The sequence below is a fragment of the Pristiophorus japonicus genome, chromosome 2, assembly GCF_044704955.1.
Source record: "Pristiophorus japonicus isolate sPriJap1 chromosome 2, sPriJap1.hap1, whole genome shotgun sequence".
Taxonomy (NCBI): Eukaryota; Metazoa; Chordata; class Chondrichthyes; family Pristiophoridae; genus Pristiophorus; species Pristiophorus japonicus.
The window spans coordinates 175945881-175968540 of record NC_091978.1 but is presented as its reverse complement, the minus strand read 5'-3'; the positions used below and the strand labels follow the sequence as shown (position 1 = coordinate 175968540).

General features: G+C 44.2%; 1 protein-coding gene across 6 annotated transcripts in view; it reads left to right on the top strand.

Annotated features, from left to right (window-relative positions):
• The window catches only part of LOC139242618 (kelch-like protein 5), a 258999-nt gene that overhangs the window by 103853 nt on the left and 132486 nt on the right, over positions 1-22660 (top strand). For all 6 annotated transcript variants that reach the window (XM_070870459.1, XM_070870440.1, XM_070870445.1 and 3 more), the window contains one exon: positions 1869-2028. The gene's annotated coding sequence lies outside the window, so the exon portion shown is untranslated. The remainder of the gene's footprint in view (positions 1-1868; positions 2029-22660) is intronic.

The following is a 22660-nucleotide window of genomic DNA, read 5'->3' as shown; positions in this document are numbered from 1 at the left end:
TAGAAGCTTTTGCAGTCAGTTTTTATGTTCCCGGCAAGCTTCCTCTCATACTCTATTTCCCCCCTCCTTATTAAACCCTTTGTCCTCCTCTGCTGAATTCTAAATTTCTCCCAGTCCTCAGGTTTGCTGCTTTTTCTTGCCAATTTATATGCCTCTTCCTTGGATTTAATACTATCCGTAATTTCTCTTGTTAGCCACGCTTGAGCCACCTTCCCTGTTTTATTTTTACTCCAGACAGGGATGTACAATTGTTGAAGTTCATCCATGTGATCTTTAAATGTTTGCCATTGGCTATCCACCGTCAACCCTTTAAGTATCATTTGCCAGTCTATTCTAGCCAATTCACATCTTATACCATCGAAGTTACCTTTTCTTAAGTTCAGGACCCTCGCCTCTGAATTAACTGTGTCACTCTCTATCTTAACAAAAAATTCTACCATATTATGGTCACTCTTCCCTAAGGGGCCTTGCACAACAATATTGCTAATTAGTCCTTTCTCATTACACATCACTTAGTCTAGGATGGCCAGCCCTCTAGTTGGTTCCTCGACATATTGATCCAGAAAACCATCCCTAATACACTCCAGGAAATCCTCCTCCGTCGTATTGCTACCAGTTTGATTAGCCCAATCTATATGTAGATTAAAGTCGCCCATGATAACTGCTGTACCTTTATTGCACGCATCCCTAATTTCTTGTTGGTGCTGTCCCCAACCTCACTTTTACTAGAAGACTGAAATTAGAAGAATGTTTCTGCCGAGGATTTTAAGAACATGGAATGCTTTACTACAAGTGGCTGTTAAAGCAGAGACTATAACATAATTTAACAAATTGGACAGTTATTTGAATAGGAGGAGTATAAATGGATACGGGGAAAGGGCAGAGAAATTTAATTAAGTTGATAGCTTCAGTTGAACAGCTAGCATTGGCACAGGTGCAGTGGACTGAATAGCCTCCAGCTGTTTTGAAATTTCTGATTCTAGTATAAGTTGTCATAAAAGCTACACAAAACTGCAGGAAAAAAAACATTTCACTTTCAGTCTGAATTATGAAGCACTAGAAGCACTGATTCCAGTGGCAGTGAAAATATACCAAGTTACAGTAAATTAATGGATAGTTTTAGAACTGGGTTGAGATTGTCCAAATGTAGCTAACAGAAAGGATATTTTTTTTCCCATAAGTATGAGCTGATTTCAAACCCAAATAAAAAAGCATTGTGCTAATCTACTGCACCCCTCAGTCCATCAGGTATTCCACTGCTTAACACCTTGACACATTTATTCCAGGATGATTTTTGCATTCTAATTGAGAGAACCACAGCAAATGTTCAGGATATGCTCACACTTAATAGTGCTGCTGAAGTACGCTCTCCGCTATTTCATCATTGATTGGTCGTGATCTGAGACCAGACTGTCCACCACGAGAACACTATGGTGTTTCTTCCTTTTGAAAATTTTCTGAACTATTGCCATCACACATACAGTTGACCATTCTGCCATCGATTGCATCAACCGTTTGCCATTTTTAAAATTTAAATACCCCTTTTCTCCACGCATAGCAATACTGGATGTTAGGAACAGACATCTCTTGTGGCTAGCATTGCTATGGTGAAAATAATGTAAGATACTTTGGATGACATAGTTCCATCATTTGTGTACTATTACAATATAGCTACCAATGTATTTGGTGAAAGAAGTGCAGTGACTTGACAGAATCCACCACTGGGGCCCATTTCCCAATATTGCTCAACCCTGTTATGCTGAGTTAGCAATGCGAAAATAGTGGAAAATCTCAACTTTAATTCTAATATATTCAATAGTTCTGCAGACTGGAGCCAATATTTCATAGGTTTGTTCTGTATTTTTCAGTCAGGTCAGTGGATCACCACCTGATAAAGAAGAATGTGAGTAGCTGATTACTACAAAAGCCAATGAAAGATGTATGGTGTAGTACTGCAGACAACTGAAATGCTCCGAATCTAACAACAAGCTCCTTTAATGCTTAATTTCCAGCCCTCTTATAGCTAAGGTAGGACATATATTTCAATCTATTTGAGAAAAGAAAATGTAATTTTGTTTTACTTTATTCCTAAACTATTTTTATTATACTTTACTTTGAAATGCTTTGATTTGTTTAATTAAACACTTAAGCTCAAAAGAGGCTCAGAAACCTGAGATATTAATTTTGCTGTGTATGTTGCAGTAAGCTGCCAAGGAGAATATTTAAAGGGTTAATGTAATAAAGAGGAGGGAATGCAAATGGAAAAGATTGTGATAGGTTGCTATAATCAAGTTGCTCTTTCATTCATTTGTGGTTCAGAGGAAGGGGAGTGGTGGTGTTCAGCTTTCAAAAAGGCTTTAATGAATGCTGTCGGTGTTTGTGAAAGCAGCTGGTCAGGGTGTAGAGATGAGGGCAATGAAAAGTGCATTGATTGTCGTATTGTAGGTTGATTAAGAGTTGTGCTTGATTGAAGACACAGGCTCGTCCCTGCCTCCTCTTCACATTATCCTCATCATCTTTGTTATTAGTTGACATTCTGATGGTGAAGATCTAAGAGGATTTTATTTCAATGTGAAAGCAATCTTGTTTCAGTCAGGCAGAAGCAGGAATCTAGAAAGCATATCTATTTAGACTGGGCTGTGCTATATACTGCGCTGCCTTACAGTGCAGCACAGCCTGCTCTGTTGCCTTGACAATTGCTTAGGTGAACAGAGAATGTCTGTTTCTCGCAAAGAATTTGATGTGAAGCAGATTTTACGCATTCGGTGGCGGTGGTTTGGTCATCCTGCATCCACTCCTGCCACATCCAACGACAGTCGACGGGGAGATTTTTGGAACAAAGAACAAGGCGCATCAAATAATGGGAGGAAATTCTTAGACCCTGGGCACTTGCCTCTACCATTGGCTTCCATCAACTACCAGAGCTCTAGCCAACAGGAAATTCAAAATTCACCACCTTGGCATGTGCCCCACGCCCCAGATCTTCCCTCATTTGAGTTTACCGTTGAGAACTATGAGGGTGCATGTTGGCATGATGAGCATGCTGAGGATGAAGGGAGTGAAGAAGAAAATGAAACAGACAGCAGTTCCTGCAGGTTAGGAATCAGAGTTTGAAACAAGGCAATGGCACTACTAATCAAATGTGTTTTCTTTTTTTACCCTATTATTGTGGCAACCTGTAAAATGTCTCTTTTGATATCTACATTATGTTTGCAATATATAACAGTTTAAAATTTGAGCTGATTCTGAAGAAATTCATAGACAGCATGACTTCATTTTTATGGTATTGTATCAAACTGTTTGGTAAATATGAACTTTTTATAACGTGCAAATAAAATTCAGGGTTAAAGGTGTGATAAATTGTCTGATAAATGAATAATAGTTGGCTCTCAACGATGTAAACTCAAGTCTATAGCATTGGGTAAATAGTATCTTACCTGAAACTGAGAGATTACAATGCAGCAAAAGATGATGGTCCTTTTTACAATCTATAGTATATTATCATCCCAATGTGCGTGTCAGGGGAACCCTATTACTCAGAAAAACTCTCCACATAACCACAATACAGTACACATACACAGTGCAGATCTGAAAAACATCATTGCACAATTTTTATATAAATAAAATATTTTTCAAGAAAATAAATTTAAATAAGTACAAATTTTATTTGCATTAACTTCTTAATGCTACGTATTTCCCCTTGTATTGCAGCTATTGTCTCACTAAAGTTCTCTGGTTCTAATTTTATAAAGAAAAACAAATTACGTCTGATTTGAAAAAGTTATTCTGCAAGTACCTATAACACAATAAAAATATTTGTAAAGTTATATAAGAAAAAAATATCCTTTTTAAATCTTGAGAGACACATTTAATCTTTATAAATTTGGTTTTATCTGGCCTTAATGCCTGTTGATGTATAGTGTGCATAATATTTTTATATTGAATAAAAATCTGATTTGTCAAGTGAAAGCGGTTAAATTACAGAGGAGATTTAATAATAGCAACTCAGTAACCACTGTAGTGAAATATTTAAGGCTCGTTAATCAGGCTTGCATTGGTCATTCACTGTGCAGTACTATAGATTTTTCATAGTACTAAAATGATGTTCTACACGTATCTCCTTAAAGGAAGAGATTGTTTTGGAGAGAAAGTGAGCTATAAATACACAGCATAATTTTGATCAGTGATTTTGATTAGTACAAGCATCACAACTATGTTGTTACTATGTTATTTTTTTTGAGCATTGTGTTTGTAATATGATTAATATCATTGTGTTGATGAACAGCTTTATCAACAACTTTATCAGAGTTGTAATGTCCCTTTAGTAGTTAATGTATATTTAAATTTAACATTGTTTCAGTATACATGGAGGCATTGTTTACATGGGAAGGGCTTCAGATGTAAAACAAAGATTTTTCCATATTTAGTACTTAACAGTGTAATAACTATTGAATAAATCTTGTACATAGTATTATTCCTTGATACTGGTTTGTAATAGATGAAGATGGTTGGAATAGTGTGTATTTGGTAATATACTACAAACCAGGCACAACAGTACAGAACATATCACGTCAATCTCAATTCTAGTAGCACAGCACTGCATATAAAACCTATTTTTCCTGATTTAAAATGTTTTTAATTTTAGGCTTTGTTTCCGTAAATCATAAATATTTAGCAATTGCATTACGATATACTTATGATCTCAAAGAGCTCATAGCACAAAATTTAAAGATAACAATGTTCAAATATATTTGCGGCAAAAATATTTATAATACTGTGGATGAATAATAGTGCAAATTGTCATTGGTACAAAGTAAGTCTTTGCCATGACTGCCGTGTTTCAGGCACTGATTTATGCCTATTTTCTGATCCATTTTAGCGTTCGGCACAGCAATTTATTAAAGTTGATGAATGCATAACTAAAATGTATGTAGTGATTTGTTCTAAATGCAAATCAGATTTCCCACCCTGTAGTTATTGTTTTTAGACCATTTGTGTAAAATATGTAAATGTAATTTTTTTTTCTAGCCAACTTGATCTTTGCAAGTGTAGTCGTACTCTGAAGTCCCCTTAGGTGAAGTGTTGTCTGAGGATTAATAGTTTGTGTGTTGTGTTTAGCAGTACAGTATTATGAACAGTCAGAGAAACAGGTCAGGATCAGGACTGCAGGGGCATTTCCATACTAGTGCGAATCTAAGCTTGTCCTTGTGAAATAGCAATTTTTAGGGAAATGGTCATTTACGAGAATGCTTATCTTGTGGTTATGCTCGACAGGCCAGTTTTTAAAAAAAATTGCATTTTACTATGCCTAGTAAAATAGACAAAATCAATTAACTTTCTTCGAACACATATTCTTTGTTACAACTGTGGCGAAAAGCAAATGTGGATTTTCTGAGTGTTTCAGCTGTCCTATTCTTTGATGGATTGAAATTTCTTTAAAACATATATAATAAAAGAAAAAGGAATTGTGTGTCAGGTGAGGAAGTACTTTCAGTGCAAATTTACCTCGATCCTCAGTACAAATTAGAAGGAAAAGTTGATTTTAAATGTCTCCTTTTTATTCTTGAGAATTTTGATTTTTAGAAGTGAATTTTTCTGTGGAGCAGTTTCGCCGTCAAAACAGGATTGTGACAGAATTTCCGCCTGTCACCCCATCCCCACCGTGACCTGAACGCAACCGATTATCTGTGTAGGTCGGCTCCTGTCATTACCTCCGGGACCAAGAGAGAGCCCAGCACTGCCCGAAAGCAATATTTGGCAGTGTTGCAATGGAACACCTGCTACAGCACCAGAAGAAGAGGGAGCCACGATTAAAGTGGCAGAAATTCCAATACAGACTCTTCATGAGCCGATTGGCCAGGAAGAAGAAGTGAGTGGCCTTATGGGAGGGAGACCAGCCTTCTACTGGTCCCTATCCCACCAAAGGGCTTTCTGAGGCTTTCCCATGATGTGCTGCCAACTCGCTCGTGGCAACCCTTGGGATTGGCAGAAGAACTGGTACTAGCGAGGGAAATTGGGCAAGGACTTGGGCCCTACCATCATTTACATGCGATGGGGTGGTCTTGACTTGGTCCAGTCGACTTCGCTGCAGAAGAGGAAAGGAGGTAAATCTAGGTCAGCGTTAAGGCTTTCTTCCTGATTTTCCATCATTTTTATTGGCTTTACAGCCTGACATCAATGGTAAATCGAGCTCTTAATAGAAACATAGAAAATAGGTGCAGGAGTAGGCCATTCGGCCCTTCGAGCCTGCACCACCATTCAATAAGATCATGGTTTATCATTCACCTCCGTACCCCTTTCCTGCTTTCTCTCCATACCCCTTGATCCCTTTAGCTGTCAGGGCCATATCTAACTCCCTCTTGAATATATCTAACGAACTGGCATCAACAACACTCTGCAGTAGAGAATTCCACAGGTTAACAACTCTCTGAGTGAAGAAGTTTCTCCTCATCTCGGTCCTAAATGGCTTACCACTTATCCTTACACTGTGACCCCTGGTTCTGCACTTCCCTAACATCGGGAACATTCTTCCTGCATCTAATCTGTCCAGTCCCGTCAGAATTTTATATGTTTCTATGAGATCTCCTCTCATTCTTCTAAACTCCAGTGAATATGGGCCGAGTCGATCCAGTCTCTCCTCATATGTCAGTCCCGCCTTCCCGGGAATCAATCTGGTGAACCTTCTCTGCACTCCCTCAACAGCAAGAACGTCCTTCCTCAGATTAGGAGACCAAAACTGAACACAATATTCCAGGTGAGGCCTCACCAAGGCCCTGTACAACTGCATTAAGACCTCCCTGCTCCTATACTCAAATCCCCTAGCGATGAAGGCCAACATACCATTTGTCTTCTTCACTGCCTGCTGTACCTGCATGCCAACTTTCAAATGACTGATGTACCATGACACCCAGGTCTCGTTGCACCTAACCTGCCGCTATTCAGATAATTTGCTTTCATGTTTTTGCCACCAAAGTGGATAACCTCACATTTATCTACATTATACTGCATGTGTCATGCATTTGCCCACTCACCTAGCCTGTCCAAGTCACCCTGCAGCCTCTTAGCAACCTCCTCACAGCTCACACCACCACCCAGTTTAGTGTCGTCTGCAAACTTGGAGATATTACACTCAATTCCTTCATCTAAATCATTGATGTATATTGTAAATAGCTGGGGTCCCAGCACTGAGCCCTGCGGCACCCCACTAGTCACTGCCTGCCATTCTACAAAGGACCCGTTTATCCCTACTCTCTGCTTCCTGTCTGCCAACCAGTTCTCTATCCACGTCAATACCATGTGCTTTAATTTAGCACTCTAATCTCTTGCGTGAGACCTTGTCAAAAGCCTTTTGAAAGTCCAAATACACCACATCCAGTGGTTCTCCCTTGTCCACTCTACTAGTTACATCCTCAAAAAATTCTAGAAAATTTGTCAAGCATGATTTCCCTTTCATAAATTCATGTTGACTTGGACCGATCCTGTCACTGCTTTCCAAATGCGCTGCTATTTCATCTTTAATAATTGATTCCAACATTTTCCCCACTACCGATGTCAGGCTAAATGGTCTATAATTAACTGTTTTCTCTCTCTCTCCTTTTTTAAAAAGTGGTGTTACATTAGCTACCCTCCAGTCCATAAGAACTGATCCAGAGTCGATAGACTGTTGGAAAATGATTATATCAACATAAGAACATAAGAATTAGGAACAGGAGTAGGCCATCTAGCCCCTCGAGCCTGCTCCGCCACTCAACAAGATCATGGCTGATCTGGCCGTGGACTCAGCTCCACTTACCTGCCCGCTCCCCATAATCCTTAATTCCCTTATTGGTTAAAAATCTATCTATCTGTGATTTGAATACATTCAATGAGCTAGCATCAACTGCTTCCTTGGGCAGATAATTCCACAGATTCACAACCCTCTGGGAGAAAAAATTCCTTCTCAACTCGGTTTTAAATTGGCTCCCCCGTATTTTGAGGCTGTGCCCCCTAGTTCTAGTCTCCCCGACCAGTGGAAACAACCTCTCTGCCTCTATCTTGTCTATCCCTTTCATTATTTTAAAGGTTTCTATAAGATCACCCCTCATCCTTCTGAACTCCAACGAGTAAAGACCCAGTCTACTCAATCTATCATCATAAGGTAACCCCCTCCTCTCCGGAATCAGCCTAGTGAATCGTCTCTGTACTCCCTCCAAAGCTAGTATATCCTTCCTTAAGTAAGGTGACCAAAACTGCACGCAGTCCTCCAGGTGCGGCCTCAACAATACCCTGTACAGTTGCAGAAGGACCTCCCTGCTTTTGTACTCCATCCCTCTTGCAATGTAGGCCAACATTCCATTTGCCTTCCTGATTATCTGCTGTACCTGCAAACTAACTTTTTGGGATTCATGCACAAGGACCCCCAGGTCCCTCTGCACCGCAGCATGTTGTAATTTCTCCCCATTCAAATAATATTCCCTTTTACTGTGTTTTTTTTCCAAGGTGGATGACCTCACACTTTCCGACATTGTATTCCATCTGCCAAACCTTAGCCCATTCGCTTAACCTATCTAAATCTCTTTGCAGCCTCTCTGTGTCCTCTACACAACCCGCTTTCCCACTAATCTTTGTGTCATCTGCAAATTTTGTTACACTACACTCTGTTCCCTCTTCCAGGTCATCTATGTATATTGTAAACAGTTGTGGTCCCAGCACCGATCCCTGTGGCACACCACTAACCACCGATTTCCAACCCGAAAAGAACCCATTTATCCCGACTCTCTGCTTTCTGTTAGCCAGCCAATTCTCTATCCATGCTAATACATTTCCTCTGACTCCGTGTACCTTTATCTTCTGCAGTAACCTTATGTGTGGCACCTTATCGAATGCCTTTTGGAAATCTAAATACACCACATCCATCAGTACACCTCTATCCACCATGCTCGTTATATCCTCAAAGAATTCCAGTAAATTAGTTAAACATGATTTCCCCTTCATGAATCCATGTTGCGTCTGCTTGATCACACTATTCCTATCTAGATGTCCCGCTATTTCTTTCTTAATGATAGCTTCAAGCATTTTCCCCACTACAGATGTTAAACTAACTGGCCTATAGTTACCTGCCTTTTGTCTGCCCCCTTTTTTAAACAGAGGAGTTACATTAGCTGCTTTCCAATCCGCTGGTACCTCCCCAGAGTCCAGAGAATTTTGGTAGATTATAACGAATGCATCTGCTATAACTTCCGCCATCTCTTTTAATACCCTGGGATGCAATTCATCAGGACCAGGGGACATTAGCCTGTCCAGCACTACCCTGCTAGTGATAGTGATTATCTCAAGGTCCTCCCTTCCCTCATTCCCGTGACCAGCAATTTTTGGCATGGTTTTTGTGTCTTCCACTGTGAAGACCGAAGCAAAATAATTGTTTTAGGTCTCGGCCATTTCCACATTTCCCATTATTAAATCCCCCTTCTCATCTTCCAAGGGACCAACATTTACTTTAGTCACTCTTTTCCGTTTTATATATCGGTAAAAGCTTTTACTATCTGTTTTTATGTTTTGCGCAAGTTTACTTTCGTAATCTATCTTTCCTTTCTTTATTGCTTTCTTAGTCATTCTTTGCTGTCGTTTAAAATTTTCCCAATCTTCCAGTTTCCCACTAACCTTGGCCACCTTATACGCATTGGTTTTTAATTTGATACTCTCCTTTATTTCCTTGGTTATCCACGGCTGGTTATCCCTTCTCTTACCGCCCTTCTTTTTCACTGGAATATATTTTTGTTGAGCACTATGAAAGAGCTCCTTAAAAGTCCTCCACTGTTCCTCAATTGTGCCACCGTTTAGTCTGTGTTTCCAGTCTACTTTAGCCAACTCTGCCCTCATCCCACTGTAGTTCCCTTTGTTTAAGCATAGTACGCTCGTTTGAGACACTACTTCCTCACCCTCAATCTGTATTGCAAATTCAACCATACTGTGATCACTCATTCCGAGAGGATCTTTTACTGGGAGATCGTTTATTATTCCTGTCTCAGTACACATGACCAGATCTAAGATAGCTTGCTCCCTTGTAGGTTCTGTAACATACTGTTCTAAGAAACAATCCTGTATGCATTCTATGAATTCCTCCTCAAGGCTACCCCGTGCGATTTGATTTGACCAATCGATATGTAGGTTAAAATCTCCCATGATTACTGCTGTTCCTTTTTCACATGCCTCCATTATTCCCTTGATTATTGTCCGCCCCACCGTGAAGTTATTATTTGGGGGCCTATAAACTACGCCGACCAGTGACTTTTTCCCCTTACTATCTCTAATCTCCACCCACAATGATTCAACATTTTGTTCATTAGAGCCAATATTATCTCTCACAACTGCCCTGATATCATCCTTTATTAACAGAGCTTACCCCACCTCTTTTCCCTTCTTGTCTATCTTTCCGAATTGTCAGATACCCCTGTATGTTTAATTCCCAGTCTTGGCCACCCTGCAACCACGTTTCTGTAATGGCCACCAAATCATACCCATTTGTAATGATTTGTGCCGTCAACTCATTTACTTTATTTTGAATGCTGCATGCGTTTAGGTAGAGTGTTTTAATAGTAGATTTTAAACCATGATTTTTAGTTTTGACCCCTCCTGCAGCCCCTTTATATTCATACGTCCCTTCCTATCACCTTGTGGTTTACACTTACCCCAGTGCTACTCTGCTCTGTTGCCTCCTGCCTTTTGCATTCTTTCTTGGGGGTCCTGTTCATCTGATCTCTCACCCACTCTAACTAGCTCAGAGCCCTCTCCTGGGTTCCGAATACTCCTCGCATTGAGGCACCGAGCTTTCAGGCTTGCCTTTTTATTAAACTTTGACCCTTTAGAATTTTGCTGTACAGTGGCCCTTTTTGTTTTTTGCCTTGGGTTTCTCTGCTCTCCACTTTTCCTCATCTCCTTTCTGTCTTTTGCTTCTGTCTCCATTTTGTTTCCCTCTGTCTCCCTGCATTGGTTCTCATCCCCCTACCATATTAGTTTAACTGCTCCCTAACAGCACTGGCAAACACTCCCCCTGGGACATTGGTTCCGGTCCTGCCTTGGTGCAGACTGTCCGGTTTGTACTGGTCCCACCTCCCCCAGAACCGGTTCCAATGCCCCAGGAATTTGAATCCCTCCCTGCTGCACCACTGCTCAAGCCACGTATTCACGTGAGCTATCCTGCGATTCCTACTCTGACTAGCTCGTGGCACTGGTAGCAATCCTTAGATTACTATTTTTGAGGTCCTACTTTTTAATTTAACTCCTAGCTCTTAAATTTGTCTCGTAGGACCTCATCCCTTTTTTTACCTATATCGTTGGTACCAATGTGCACCACGACAACTGGCTGTTCACCCTCCCTTTTCAGAATGTCTTGCACCCGCTCCGAGACGTCCTTGATCCTTGCACCAGGGAGGCAACAAACCATCTTGGAGTCTCGGTTGCGGCCGCAGAAACGCCTATCTATTCCCCTTACAATTGAATCCCCTATCACTATCGCTCTCCCACTCTTTTTCCTGCCCTCCTGTGCAGCAGAGCCAGCCACGGTGCCATGAACTTGGCTGCTGCTGCCCTCCCCTGATGAGTCATCCCCCTCAACAGTACTCAAAGCGGTGTATCTGTTTTGCAGGGGGATGACCGCAGGGGACCCCTGCACTACCTTCCTTGCACTGCTCTTCCTGCTGGTCTTTCATTCCCTATCTGGCTGTGGACCCTTCACCTGCGGTAAGACAACTCGCTACACGTGCTACTCACGTCATTCTCAGCATCATGGATGCTCCAGAGTGAATCCACTCTCAGCTCCAATTCCGCAACGCGGTGCGTCAGGAGCTGGAGGCGGATACATTTCCCGCACACGTAGTCGTCAGGGACACCGGAAGTATCCCTGAGTTCCCACATGGTACAGGAGGAGCATATCACGTGTCCGAGCTCTCCTGCATGACTTAACCCTTAGATACACTTAATTTGGCGACAACAATGTTAACAGGTTACTTACTGATATAAAAAAGAAAAAGAAAAGCTACTCACCAGTCACCAATCCCAACTTACCCATTTGGCTGTGACGTCACCTTTTGATTTCTTTCTACTTCTTTTTTGCTTTTTCTCCTGGCTGGAGCTGCACCAGCTTGGCCTTTTGTCGGCCTCACCAACGCCACGAACTCCGGCCTCTGACTGCCGCCGACTCTCACTGCCACTGAGCCTTTTGTAGGCCTCACCAATGCCACGAACTCCCGCCTCTCGCTGCCGCTGGGCCTTTTGTCGGCCTCACCAACGCCACGAACTCCCGCCTCTGACTGCCTCAGAGCCTCAGTCAGTAAAATTCAGCAGCTGGGTCCTGAGTGTGGGGAAGAGCGCTAAGGGAGGCGTTGCACACCTCTCTTAGGGCGCTAGGCCGGCTGAGTATGCGAAAATCCCGAGCTAAACAGCTGTCCTCGGAACGTTCTAAGAGAGGCCTGAGGAGAAAAAAAAACCTGAAGAAACCCATCAAAAGCATTTCCAATAAATAACTCACACCACCACAATATACATCGCAAAAAAAATAAAATAAAACAATCATACTTATCTAAGGTCGATATTACTTACCTTACTGCTGCCGTTGTAGCTCTAACCGCCCGCTTTCACAGGCGATCCCAGCACGGCGCTCTATGGAGTGCTACGGATCGGGCGGGAGCTGGTGTCGCATCCAAGGGCGTAGCACACTGGCTCGCCTCTCCCGGGCGGTAATGCTCCGCGCCCCGCCGAAACCGGCCCCGAAAATCTCGGCGGGACGCTGGAAGCTAGTCGCCCACCCAATAGAGCTTACCGCCTCTATTACTGTCCCTCCCGGGTGAAAACAGAGCTGACAACAAGCTGAAAATCCACTATGTGCTTGCCTGCAGAGGTGGCAGGAAACTTTAAGTCACATTGGCCCATTCTTGTGCACATCCTAACAGCCAACTCACATATTAGTGGGAGAGGTTAATTGATGGAGCCTGACAAAAGAAGATCTTAATGTAGGGGAAAGAGAGTTAGAATTATTAAATGAATGTATTACGACATTTGGGCAGACCTTGCCTCCTCGGAGAATGTTCTTATAGTTTGACAACAATACATCATAAACAAAATCTCATCACTTGTAACCCCTGTGACTTTTATCAGTTGTATGTGACTTTATGCCTCTTGTATTTAGCTTGCATATTCTAATGCGTAATACTAAAACAGGCTACCTCCTTTCTAGCCTAACTTTCAGTCCTCCATGAATGATGATAATGGATCTGGGGGCTGAAATTGACCTCCCGATAATGGCCAGTTACCGCCGGAAAGCGGCTGCCACGTGGCGGTGTCGAATGGCTACTGACATTTTGTCGAATGGCCGCCGCTCGCAAAATTCTCCTCGGTTTTTCTGGCGGTCCCCACTTCCGTCCTGCTGCTGCCAAACCCTCCTAAGTGCGTTATTAAAGCCCGCACCGCCGATCTCCCACCCCAGAAGCAAATTTTAGCTAAAATAAATCTTGTGGCTGCCGCGCGGTGTCCCCGACAGTTTTTTCTGTCGATGCACTGTGTTTGAAGTGTGTGCAAAATGGCGATGCAGCCACCATTAAAGCATGACCATCGTCTTATTTTTTCTTTGTTGGCCGACTGCCAGGTTAGCCCGACAATTATGCCCCCGGGTTGGCCGGCAATCAACAGGCAGCCTGGCCTGGCCGAAACCTAAGTAAAAGAATCGCAGAGCTCGCAGCGACTCTCCCCTTTAAGTGAAGCAGAGAGATGTGGTGATGCACCAGCGTGATGACGTCATCAGCACTGCACTGATGACTGACAGTGGTGCACACTCCACCCGCCCCCACTTCTGCCCCTCTTATGACGGACACTCCGCTCCCGCCCTCACTTCCGCCCCCATTATGACCGACTTCCACCCCGCTCAAAAAAAAAAGTCAAAGAGCTGAATTACGCGCAATAGGTCACCGCGGCGGTGAAAACACAAGAAAAACAGTAGGTGTGACCCGTTTCGGCCCCCTGATCTCTTGGCCAAGGAATGCGCTCAATTAGAGATCTAAAGGCCTGAGCTTTCCATTTATGTGCCCCTGAGATACCCCTGGCACCAGCCAGCTGCCATTCATAAGAATTTTTAGGAATAGACCATTAGGTCACACAAACCCATCCTTTTTTTTAGGAATAAATCCCATCTAATGGTTTTATCATTGTATATATGTCTTGTCTGAAGAAATTCACCAATTATTTCGTAAATTCATTTATATTGTCCGTTTCATGTCATAATAGAATAGAATGTTACAGTTCAGAAACAGACCATTCCATCCATTCAGTCTGTGCCAGTGTTTTCTCCACATGTGCTACTTTGTCTAATCTCACTCTCCTTTTTGGTTCCCATACCATTTAATTTTTCTTCAGGCAATTATCTAAATCACTTTTATAAGTGTTTATGGACTCTGCTTCAGTATAGTTGGTGACGTGGAATTCCACATTGCAACCACCTTCCACCTAAAGGATTTTTTTCAAACCTACCCTTTAATTCTTTTTTTATTTTAGTCATCCTGTAGTCTTTCACAATCTTTGTCATAATTTGCAGTGCCCCCTATTTGGTAAATTTCAATATTGTACTCTCAATTCCTGAATCAAGACTATTTATGAAAGGAACATCTTTCAGTTGTAAGAAAGTACCTGTTATCCTTATTCTTTGCTTTTTGCCCTCCAGCTTTCTCTGTGGCTACATTTCCTTAATTCCACGTGTCATTGTCTTTGCCAGAAGTCTCTTACATAAGAAATAGGAGAAGGAGTAGGCCATTTGGCCCCCCGCGCCTGCTCCGCCATTTAATAAGGTCATGGTTGATCTGCAAAAAGGACGTAGCGGAGGTGCGGTGAGTGATCGAGGCGGAGGAGTGTTGAGGTATCGTGGCTGAGATTTGGTGGGTGATCGTGGCGGAGGTGCGGCGAATGTTTGTGGTGGAGGAGCGGCGAGAGATCGTGGCGGAGGTGCGGCAAATGAGGGTACGGAGCCCAGAAGAGCAGAGAGCACAGGGGCAGCACAGGCCAACCCACACTGCATATGTGTACCTACTAGGTCCATGCAGCAGAGCAGATCTTCAGTCGTCCTGGTTAACCCTTGTCACTGGATAAAGGCCTAGCTCTGTCAAGCCAGTTTGGTGGCTGATATGCAACGGTCAGCACACACGTTAAAAAAAATCCATGCACAGGCATCTTCCACCCCTTCAATTGGAGTTCAGGACTGGAACATCGGGTCCTTCATTGAAACATCTGTGAACTCGTGGAAGCAAGTCAACCTCGTTCAAGGGACCGCCTATGATGGTGGTTGATCTGATCATGGACTCAGCTCCACATCCCTGCCCACTCCCCATAACCCTTTATTCCCTTATCGCTCAAAAATCTATCTATCTCTGCCTTAAATATATTCAATGGCCCAGGCTCCACAGCTCTCTGGGGCAGAGAATTCCACAGATTTACAACCCTCTAAGAGAAGAAATTCCTCCTCATCTCAGTTTTAAATGGGCAGCTCCTTATTCTGAGATTATGCCCCCTGGTTCTAATTTCCCCTATGAGTGGAAATATCCCCTCTGCATCCACCTTGTGGAGCCCCCTTATTATCTTATATATTTCGAGAAGATCACCTCTCATTCTTCTGAACTCCAATGAGTACAGGCCAAAACTACTCAACCTATCTTCATGCGTCAACCCCCTCATCTCCAGAATCAACCTAGTGAACCTTCTCTGAACAGCCTCCAATGCAAGTATATCCTTCCTTAAATACATAGACCAAAACTGTATGCAGTACTCAAAGTGTGGCCTCACCAATACCCTGTAGAGTTGTAGCAGGACTTCTCTGCTTTTAGACTCTATCCCCCTTGCAATAAAGGCCAACATTCCATTGGCCTTCCTGATCACTTGCTGTACCTGCATACTATCTTTTTGTGTTTCATTCACAAATACCCCCAGATCCCGCTGTACTGCAGCACTTTGCAATTTTTCTCCATTTAAGTAATAATTTGCTTTTCTATTTGTTCTGCCAAAGTGGATAATCTCACATTTTCCGACATTATACTCCATCGGCCAAATTTTTGCCCACTCACTTAGCCTGTCTGTATCCCTTTGCAGATTTTTTGTGTCCTCCTCACAATTTGCTTTCCCATCCATCTTTGTATCATCAGCAAACTTGGCTGCATTACACTTGGTCCCTTCATCCAAGTCATTAATATAGATTGTAAATACTCATCAAGGATACTGAGGCTGTCAGGGCCCGCTGGAAAGAGCACTTTGAAGATCTCCTCAATCGAGACTCTGCCTTTGACTCGAGTATTCTCAGCTCCATCCCGCAGCATGCGACCCACCACCACCTCAGTGAGACTCCAACGCTGCAAAAAGTAGGCAAAGCCATAAAACAGCTCAAGCACAACAAGGCTACGGGTGCGGATGGAATTGCTGCTGAGGCGCTAAAATATGGCGGAGAGGCGCTGTTGACGCGGATACATGACCTCATCTCTCTCATTTGGAGGGAGGAGAGCATGCCGGGGGATCTCAGAGATGCAGTGATCGTGTCCATTTTTAAAAAGGGGAACAAATCCGACTGGCAACTACAGGGGAATCTCCATGCTATCAACCACTGGGAAAGTTGTCGCTAGAGTTCTCCTCAACTATCTTTTCCCTGTGGCCGAGGAGCTCCGCCCGGAGTCACAGTGCGGATATCGTCCCCTACGGGGAACAACTGCAGGAAAAATGCAGGGAGCAGCCCCAGCCCTTATACATGGCCTTTTTCGACCTTACAAAGGCCTTTGATACTGTCGACTGAGGGCTTATGGAGCGTCCTCCTCCGTTTTGGGTGCCCCAAAAGTTTGTCAACGTCCTTCGCCTGCTCCACGACGACATGCAGGCTGTGATCCTTAGCAGACCCATTCCACGTCCGAACTGGGGTCAAACAGGACTGCGTCATCGCTCCAACCCTCTTTTCAATCTTCCTCGCTGCCATGCTCCTCCTCACTGCCAACGAGCTCCCCACCGGAGTGTAACTAAACTACAGAACCAGTGGGAAGCTGTTTAACCTACGCCGCCTCCAGGCCAGGTCCAAGACCACCCAAACCTCTGTCGTTGAACTGCAGTATGCGGACACGCCTGCATCTGCGCACATTTGGAGATTGAACTCCAGGATATAGTCAATGTATTAACCGAGGCATATGAAAGCATGGGCCTTACGCTTAACATCCATAAGACAAAGGTCCTACACCAACCTGTCCTCGCTGCACAGTACTGCCCCCCCAGACATCAACATGGCGCAGCTCTCGACAACGTGGACCACTTCCCATATCTCGGGAGCCTCTTGTCAACAAAGGCAGACATTGATGTGGAGATTCAACATCACCTCCAGTGCGCCAGTGCAGCCTTCGGCCACCCGAGGAAAAGAGTGTTATAGGAGGAGTTGTGAACACTGAACATCCCCACTTCTGACCTTGTGATGGAGGGAAGATCATTGATGTAGCAGCTGAAGATGGTTGGGCCTAAGACACTGCCCTGAGAAAATCCTGCAGCGATGTCCTGAGGCTGTGATGATTGGCCTCCAACAACCACAGCCATCTTCATTTGTGGTAGGTATGACTCCGGCCAGTGGAGAGTTTTCCCCCTGATTCCTATTAGCTTCAGTTTTACTAGGGCTCCTTGATGCCACACTTGGTCAAATGCTGCCTTGATGTCCCTCTCATGGGCCACCCACACTTTCCTGTTAGCAAGGAGCTGGAGAGCACCTTGCTGCATGGCAATGGGGTGATGAAGGCCCAAGTCAACATTTACATCCCACCTTGAGAGGAGGTCTCTGAGCGCCTGCCATCTGTTATCCACAACGAGCACTCTAATTAATGTTTTTCTCTCCATACAAAAGACCATTTCACAGTAAGGAGGACAACTCACAGCCTGTACTCAAGCACCCTAAATTCGGTTGCTCAGTAGTTTGTGTGATGGGACTTTATCTTCTGATTTATTAATTTTTCTCTCTCCCGAGAGGTAAACCTCCAATTGGCCCCATCCCGATTGTGGCATGAGGGGATTAGGAACTTGGCTAGCAATCAAGCCTGTATCGCTCACTCCAAGCTACAGCACACTGCAGTAGCAATATGCTTTGCCACATTTTCTCTATCTCATTTTTAAGACATTTTTTAAAGGATTCTATCAACAATAAATTGCACTTATGAAGCACCTTGAACACACCTGCCTTCAATTTTAAATTCCATTTCTTTAATCAGAATGTTAAAAGCGTTACCATGCCAATTCCAGATTACTTAGCATTTTACCTTGCTTAATGTTACCCATATAAGTCATTCTGTACCTCCTTGCAGGATAATGTCAGTACTTAACAATCTTAGCTTTTGGAGTATTCTTTTTAATATAAAGGCCATGTCCTGAGCACATTTAGAACATTGCGTGAATATTAAATCGATTCTAACATGTGGTGTTGGTAACAAGGTATTGCAGGAGGTGAAATGTGCTAATGGATTTTTCTTGCATTATTGTGCTACGCCTCAGTGGTGCGGGGTTTTCTTTTAGGGAATGGTAGTTAGGGGCGAGGACATTTTCAACCAGGACTAGCATATGAAATGTAAGCAGAATATATTCTGGCAGAAATTAATCCTTTCACTGGCACATTATTGCATCTTCTCTAAATGAATTGCAAACATATATGATTTTATATTTAAAACCGATTGTAACAAAATTTAGAGCAAATAGAATGTGTTATTATAATAAGCAATTTCCAATGACACAAAAGGATGCATAATGTCCAGTAATTAAACCTCTCTTCATAAGGTAGCAATTATTAACTGTGCTATATTGCACTCAATAATTATTGCAAACAGTCAAATCTGTGAAAATAATGGGTGTCCATTATGTGGTTCGCTGCCCATTGGCTACATTTTCCATGTTCAGTGCCTACGACAGTGATGGCTAGAAATTTGGCTTCAAAGCACACGATTTTTCAGTGCTACAGGTGCCGTTTTGTGATGGAAATGATGTTTGCACTGCATGCGTACAATTCTGGTATGTGCCACGTCGGACGCTATCTTGGCGGTCGGGCGGGTGTTAGGAACGTGCACCGGGAGTATGTTGAGTGGCCAGATCGTGACGTCAAGTCAGACTGCAATGCTGATTTGATGCCAGCGTTGCCATTTTCATTCTCAACACTGGAGCTAACGGCCTGGCTTAATCTCGCATAGCTGAACATGTGTTCAGCAGCAGCAAGGACCTCAAACCAGCGATATGTAAAGGGATCAGAAACCACTCCAAGATTAGTTGCTTATTAATTTTTACTGGCTCTGTGTACGTATGTGGAAGTGTTTGGAGCTTTCTAGAGTTGTTTAAAGTTGGTGAGGTGACGAGGAGTGATTCTGCAAGTGGTAAATCCCTTGGTTCTGATTTCAAGGGTTCTCAAGGGATTTCAGACCACTTGCTCCCAGTTTTGGGTGCTGTAGTTGTCATCCCCCTTGGCCTGCAGCATGACAGGGAGATGGAGCGGAGGCAGCAAAGAAGAGGACAAGCTGCTTGCAGAGGGAGGAGGAGGGGGAAGAAGGGTTCTCAGCAGGATGCCGTACCCTACTAGGGTCTTCCGAGAGCAATTCTCTGTGGCCGTGGCCCTCAATTCTTTAATTGGGATACTACCAGGCTGGAGTAGGTGACATCTGTAACATCTCGCCATCCACTGCTGAATAAGAGATGACAGACACTCTTTATGCTAGGAGATCAGAGTTCATTGTCTTCACTCTGACCAGAGAGAAGCAGGCAGAGCATGGATGTGGCTTTGCCAAGATAGTGAGCTTCCCCATGGTACAGAGTGCCATTGACTGCACGCACATGGTTTTGCGGGCGCCGCATCTAAATGCTGAGATGTGCTGCAACCGTTATGCAAGTTTGGCCAACTTATATTTGTGACCACTCCCAAAAAACTTTCTGGGCCGTAAGAAAAACCAGCGCACATTTAAAAAATCGACACCATTGTTTTTATGCAAAGTTTTGGAGGGAGTCAAAAAGACAAAGAATATGCATCATGAAGCTTAATTTTTTCAAACATAAAATGGAGAAAATAGAAGTCGAATGCAATTCTTTAATTTTAAATTTTTTAAAAAGTGCCACGCCACCACAGAATGTCTCCTCACCGGGCTCGAGGGTTGGAGTGTCGGCCGGCAGAATCACTTCCTCGCCCGGACACGGGCTTGAGGGTTGGCTTCAAAAGAAGCCCGTTGGGTGGAGGGGGGCGGAAGCCGAACTGAAGGCATGAGAAGCCTTACACGATGCAGCAGCTTCAAAAGAAACCTCAGGGGTGGGTGTTTGCCGAGCCCCCGTGTCCAGGCGTGGGAGCGATTCTGCCGGCCGACCCTCGAGCCCGGTGAAGAGGCATTCGGTCGGTGGTGGGGTGGTACTTTGAAAAAAATCTAAAATTAAAGAATTGTATTAGATTTTGTTGCCCCAAATGTCCTCATTGAATGCCTAGCTTCCCATTCTAAGCAAGCATATTCCACTTGCGCAGACCAGGGTGGGGTCCATACTAGGGCGTTGACCTTGCGGGGAGAAAGAGAGGAGAGAAGCTTTAACTTTGTCCTGCTGTTTTGAGCATCTTGTAAAGGTACAGTTTAATTCTGGGGGCAATATTGACAATGTGATAACTTGTGCCAGCCTTCCGAATGATGGTGCTGCAGAAGAGACGATTGACTCGACGTTATTGCTTGAGGAACCTCAGAGCATGTAGGATGATGGGCAGGAGGCCTTACCCACATCGGGTATATCGAGACAGACGTTCATACCTGCACCTGAGTGATGCAGACTGTGTGAGAAGGCTGCGTTTTCACAAAGAGGTTGTAACCAAGATCTGTGAGTTAGTAAAATCAGACCTGCAACCTAGAAGTGTCAGAAGGACTGCTTTGTCAGTTGAAGTGAAGGTTACAGCTGCATTTCATTCTATGCATCTGGATCATTCCAGCCCATAACTGTGGAGGTGTGTGCCATTTCTCAACATGCTACACATATCTGCATTCGGCAGGTGACTGCTGGACTATATGCCCAGAGGAATGACTACATAAAGTTCCCCATGACGGTCCAGGCAATGCGCGACAGGGCTGTGGGCTTCCCCAAGATTACTGGCTTCCCAAGGTTACAGGACTGCATTGATTGTACTCACCGCTTTGCGAGCACCTTTGGAGGATTCAGAGATGTACAGGAACAGAAAAGGCTTCCACTCCGTGAATGTGCAGCTTGTGTGTGACGACATGCATTGCATCATGTCAGTTGATGCAAATACCCTGGGAGCACCCATGATACGTTCATCCTACGCGAGAGCGCTTTATCTGCCATGTTTCAGCAGCAGCCAGAAGGGCAGAGCTGGCTGCTGGGAGACAAAGGGTATGGCCTCGCCACCTGGCTCATGACGCCCCTACACGTAACCAGGACGGAAGCTGACCGGGAATATAACATGTCGCACATTGTGACACGCAGCATAATAGAGAGAATCATTGGCATCTTGAAACAGCGTTTCCAATGCCTGGACCATTCCGGAGGCTACTTGCAATACTCTCCTGAGATTGTCGGTCAGTTCACTGTTGTGTGCTGCATGCTGCATAACTTAGCCATCATGAGGCAGTAGCAGCTGGTAGTAGAAGACCCACCTGAGGTGATAGTGGCTGATGATGAGAAGGAAGATGCAGATGATGAGGAGGATGAAGAAGCCATGCAACTACCTGAACCCAGAGCATGACGGCGGCGGAGGAGGGCCCCTTTAACGAGCGCTCAAGCCATGTGCCAGCATTTCATCCGTGAACGCTTTGCTGCCTGAAGGCTCAGCGGCAACTATTCCAAATGGACTATGTTTACTGTTTGAACCTGTTCCGTAATGTTGGGTTGCGATAAGTTTAACACTTGTTTGTACTTAACTTAGGGGCTGGTGATGTTCCCTGCATTTTTCCTGCAGCTGTCGTTACAAAGGCCTTTGACACTGTCAACCGCGAGGGTCTATGGAGCGTCCTCCTCCGTTTCGGGTGCCCCCAAAAGTTCATCACCATCCTTTGCCTGCTCCACGACGACATGCGGGCCATGATCCTTACCAACGGATCCATTACAGATCCAATCCACGTCCAGACCGGGATCAAACAGGGCTGCATCATCGCCCCAACCCTCTTCTCAATCATCTTTGCTGCCATGCTCCACCTCACAGTCAACAAGCTCCCTGCTGGAGTGGAACTAAACCACAGAACCTGTGGGAACCTGTTCAACCTTCACCGTCTCCAGTTCAGGTCCAAGACCATCGCATCCTCTGTTGTCGAGCTACAGTACGCGGACGATGCCTGCATCTGCGCACATACAGAGGCTGAACTCCAGGACATAGTCAACGTATTTACTGAGGTGTACGAAAGCATGGACCTTATGCTAAACATCTGTAAGACAAAGGTCCTCCACCAGACTGTCCTCGCCACACAGCACTGTCCCCCAGTCACCAAGATCCACTGCGCGGCCCTGGACAACATGGACCATTTCCCTCGGGAGCCTCTTATCAACAAGAGCAGACATTGACAACGAGATTCAGCTCCGCTTCCAGTGCGCCAGTGCAGCCTTCGGCCACCTGAGGAAAAAAGTGTTTGAAGACCATGCCCTCAAAACTGCCACCAAGCTCATTGTCTATAGGGCTGTAGTA